General features: G+C 43.3%; 3 non-coding genes across 3 annotated transcripts; all 3 read right to left on the bottom strand.

Annotated features, from left to right (window-relative positions):
- Positions 1–629: 629 nt before the first annotated feature.
- Positions 630–702, bottom strand: trnat-cgu. Its single transcript has one exon. It is a non-coding gene; the product is annotated as a tRNA-Thr (tRNA).
- A 237-nt stretch (positions 703–939) lies between these two features.
- On the bottom strand, positions 940–1013 carry trnat-agu. Its single transcript has one exon. It is a non-coding gene; the product is annotated as a tRNA-Thr (tRNA).
- Positions 1014–2326: 1313 nt separating this feature from the next.
- On the bottom strand, positions 2327–2399 carry trnat-cgu. Its single transcript has one exon. It is a non-coding gene; the product is annotated as a tRNA-Thr (tRNA).
- Positions 2400–5114: the final 2715 nt, after the last annotated feature.

Here is a 5114-nt window from a genome sequence, read left to right as displayed (position 1 = left end):
GAACACAGCCTGAGCCAAACCCTGCTCTCCCTTTTTGAGTCGTCTAACGGTTTTCCAGAACTTCCATGATGCCAAAGGAAAGTCCTTTTCAGTAGCCTCCCGGAAATCAACATATGCTAGGAATATCACATTTCATGTACGAATAATTTTCTATCATGAGATGCTGCTAATTGTGAATCCTCCATTCTGAAACCCTCCAAAAGGTCCCCCGTTCAAAACTGGGCGGAAACACATTCCTTTGTTCACCTTTACTCTATCACAGTCCAAGTCTGCTGAGCTGAATTCCTAGTAAACCGGGTATTAAGTGACACTATTTGAAATTGTGTTTGGCTTCCTTCCTACCCTTACCTTAAAGCATTTCTCCATCCTTGCCTCAGGAGGGAATCAAACCGATGACCTTCTGCTCCGCAGCAAATACAGAGGAGCAGAAACCCCCTTTCCCTCTCTCCCCCCACAGAGAACGAACCATAACTTCCAGACTATAGTACTACCGCACCTCCTCTTGTTGGTGTTCATTCAGTTTTTTCTTCCATTGTTTCCAAATGAGACAATGTCTTTCCAGAAAAACATCACATCATGTCCTGAATAACTCTTCAACTGTTAAACTCTACAGTCTGCTTTCCTGTGTGAGGCACTGTTGGGATTTGAACCCAAGATCTCCTGTTTACGAGACAGGCGCTTTAACCACTAAGCTACAGCGCCTCTGTTCTTTGTTTTTGTCTTCTCTCATATCAAACCTGCATTCATATCCAAAATGTAAAAAAGAGTTCAATACAGGAGCTCTCTGTTTCCTCATCACAACAGTCAACTTTTAACCAGAACCAGTCTTTCTCTAAACTTAACTACTAAGTTTTCCAGCCTAAACTAAAACCTTGATATAGAGGAGGCAGAGATAAACATGACAGACTTCATTTAAGAGCTCATTTCTCAACAGCCAAAAGGCACTGCTGGGATTTGAACCCAGGATCTCCTGTTTACTAGACAGGCACTTTAACCAACTAAGCCACAGCACCTCCTCCAGCTGCAGCTCCCCGTTGCAAGAAGACAATGAGCTAGTAAACATGGACGTAAGCAGTACTGGATTTAAAACACTTTAAAACTCACTGATAGCTTCTTCCAATCTGTGTTTCTTTTACTCCAACAGTCAACATTTAACCAGAACCACAGTCTTTCTCTAAACTTAACTATGTAGTTTTCCTGCCTAGATTAAACCCTTGATTTAGAGCTGGTAGAGATAAACATCCATCCATCTATTATCTGTACCCGCTTATCCTATTTAGGGTCGCGTTGGGGCTGGAGCAGATCCCAGCTGATATTATATGAAGACGGGGTACACCCTGGACAGGTCACCAGACTATAGTACTACACCACCTCCTCTTGTTGGTGTTCATTCCTTTCTTTCTTCCATTGTTTCCTTTCATTTCCACACAAATGAGACAACGTTTTTCCAGGACAATGTCACATCATGTCTTGAATCTCTTCAAGAATGTCCTGTTCCAGTACACATAGGCCGTGTTCAGACCTGGTATTAACATGCGTCCTCAGTGATCGGATCACAAGTGGACAGCTTTAAGTACATCTGTTCACACCTGGCTTTAGAATGCGTCTCCACATGCATCTTCAGTGACCACTTGTGATCTGATCTCACTTCCCCGCTCTATATGCAAATAAACACGTAGTAAACACATGGCTGATACAGCAGCCGTTGTGACGTAATACTACAGGAATGTCAATAGTAATATCCATATATTCGTTAATTCTGGTACATTTTATTAACATCAAAATAAAAGGGCTGACGGTCGGACGGTCGGGTGTCAGCTCCATGCAAAGCTGCAGAACAAAATCACCAACACATCTCTGACAGTATGATAATAATGCACTTCGCTTGCCTAGTCTGGTAGTCTGTAGATATGTAGCCTATAGATAAGATATATTTTAATAAAATACAGTTGTACCTACAGGATACAGTAGAGCACAGAGGCTGTTTCCATGCTGACAAGCAACCGTGTCTGCCTGTTTATTCACCTGAGGGGCGCGGTGATCCTGCGGATCCCAGCTGGACATCAGATGAGTTGGCGGTTCTTAATGTGGCCCAGGACGCATTCACTACACCATGCTAAAAGAATCTGGTCATATGTGGCCCAGACCACCTCTGAATGTGGACTGAAAGATCGAATCTCAAGATGTCTTCAATGTGTTCACACCTGTACTTAAAGCTGTGCGCTTGTGATCGGATCACTGAGGACGCATGTTAATACCATGTCTGAACAGGGCCATAATGTTCTGAATCTCTTTTCCACTGTTCTACAGACTGCTGTCCTGTGTGAGGCACTGTTGGGATTTGAACCCAAGATCTCCTGTTTACGAGACAGGCGCTTTAACCACTAAGCCACAGCGCCTCTGCTCTTGGTTGTTTTCTTCTCTCATATCAAAGTTGCATACGGAGCAAGTCAAAGAGTAAAGTCAAGAGGAAAAACACAGAGGGCTCTTCCTATTTTTCTTCTTGATCTCATCTGATCTTTCCAATACACAGATATTTTCACAACGACATGGCCATCTGGAATAAAGCTATGTGGTCGGCAACTGCTTTGTTTCATGTCCGTATCATAACAATGGCTTGTATATCCGCCGTCCTCGGTCTTCGGCCAAAACAAAGGTGACGTGAGGCGACGCAACAGGCGGCCTTCGTTGCCGCTAGTTCTTTGATGTTGGCTTGGTGTGTCCCCAGCTCTACTGCTTACTTTCTAACAACAATACCAAGCATACTAATTAGTAGAAGATCTCCTCTATGAAAGGAAAGTGAAGCTCACCCTACCAGCGTTTACCAAGAAAGGCAACTGTCAGAAGAGGACACCACAAACACTAGGAGCATTGCTAATTTACGTGTCCATGTTGAACAGGGTTTTACATAGACTGAAAAACTTCATAAACATTTCTCAAACAGTCCCAATCACCCTCGCCCCTAAATTTGACAAGGTTCTGAGAGTTTGTGCAGACACTTAACACTTACCACAGCAATGCAGGATAACAGCTTGGCAGACTATAAGCTTTTACAAATCCAATCTTGTCCTAAAATCACTGAACTACAAAACTAAGTGTAATGGAAATAGAGATGGGTAAAGTAAGGGAAGAATAACGTGTATTGGTCAAAAAAAAAGAGCAGGAATCACAAATCCATGGCAAAATAAAATACACAAGTAGAGTAAGGAGTGGGACTAGACTGACAGCGAGATACACTGATCAGTTCACATGTGAGCCGTTCATCAGTGGGTGGAATGCTGGTATTCTGGTGGGACTGGGTCCCTGTGGAAGACATCAACCAGACCTGAGTCATTCTGACCTTGGAATTCTTTTCTATATTATTTTCTGTAAGTATTGATTAATAAATATAAACATGATAATATTTATTAGGGAAGCACCGATCGATCGGCCACCGGTTGAAACACTGGTCAATCAGTCTCATATATCAGATTTTTTGCAGGTCAAATTTTCACACAGTGGCATAGACAGTAACATCACAACCACACACACTAACAACATGCACAACATGCACACAGTGGCAGCTGCAGCACACAGTACAGCCACACACACATGTCATTGGTGTGGAAGTTCTTTAGCGTGCGCGAAGAAGAAGTTCGCAATTTGTAACACCTGCAGGTCCAAAATAAGCCGTGCAAGAACAACCTTAAAACATTTGGAACATCCAACTTAATCAGACACTTAATATATTGTAATTCATTCCCATGATGCTGCTCAGAGTACTCACAGTGACCGGCTCTTCTGCCGACAGCACGGGGGTTTCTCCCATGGATGTATAAAGAGAACTGGATCCAGCGTTGGAGGCGGGGGCCCGTTCATTCCTATGAGAGTTGCTCAGTGGCTCATGAAGCCTAAATGGCTCGACTTCCGTCTGGAAAAGTACCCGGATCTTGGGCACATGGAACATGTGCAGTAGCGTCCGCTCGGTCACATGACTCGGTAACGAGGTCCCAACGTCACGCCGTCGTCACGGCTTGGGCTGTCGTCACGGTCTGGGTCTCATTCACATGAACGGAGGAAGGGAAATAACTCTGGATTCAGCTATTTGTGCGTTTTACATTTTTAGGACCTAATGATTTAAATACGGACTATTAGAGTGTTCATACTGGGGAGTTGATTTACCTCAAAAAAAAATTATCCGCTGAATTACAGACGTCTCTTTCACAATGGCATCACATGACAGACACGGAAGTTTCAGTACCGCCGTTTGGCCACTACGAAAATTGGGATCAACAACCGGCGCTCTTCCTGGGGGCTTGGTCTCTCCCTCTCCTCTTGCTTCGTGCTCAGTCAGTAGGTGTGGGGCAAGCAGGAGTTGATAGAATTAATAGAGCTTATAGAACTAGATGTTTCAATCCCTGTGGTAAATTGGCACTCTTGAAGTAGGCAGTGGGATTGGAGCGGTGAAAGGGAGGGTAGGTACGTCATCGGGGTCATGACGTGGGCACCCTCCTTCATTGACGTTTAGTTTATAGGCCCATGTTTCCAGAGTGCTCAACAGTGATACCTGGCGTCCCAGGTACACCCCCTCTGTTCCGTACCCTCCGGTCTTCATCTTGCTGTCCAGTTGTTGTCTTTCCTATTGATCCAAAGCCAATTGCGGCTTTTTTCTGCAGCATTTGACACAGACTTGATTGCTTGTTAGAGGGAGCGACCCCTCACCCCCATTTTCTTCAAGAGACTGGTCGCAGATGTTGCTACGAATCTCCTGCATCCCACTTCTACAGAGAATATTTTGGTCTTCCAACTTAGTCTTTTTCCCTTCATAAGCTAAAATACACACACCTTTACATTCTTGGAAATAGATACCGATTCATAAATAGTTTGGTATAAATAAATACATAGTTTTAGATAGATAATAAATAGTTGACTCTATAATAGGCCTACATACACAATATAGAATATTTTCTCTGATTCTTCTCGGATATGTATAAACGTACAATTGAATTTCCTATTAAAGAAAAGGTACAAAAATGTTTGTATATGCTCTCAATTATAGTTCTACAAAGAAAGAAAGTCGGAATCGGCAGGTCAGACTTTTAAGAAATGGGAAAAGGAAATTGCAATCGGTGCAT

This window comes from Sebastes umbrosus, chromosome 12 (genome assembly GCF_015220745.1).
Source record: "Sebastes umbrosus isolate fSebUmb1 chromosome 12, fSebUmb1.pri, whole genome shotgun sequence".
Taxonomy (NCBI): Eukaryota; Metazoa; Chordata; class Actinopteri; order Perciformes; family Sebastidae; genus Sebastes; species Sebastes umbrosus.
Note: the sequence above shows the minus strand (reverse complement) of the source record. Positions and strands in the feature narration are given on the sequence as shown.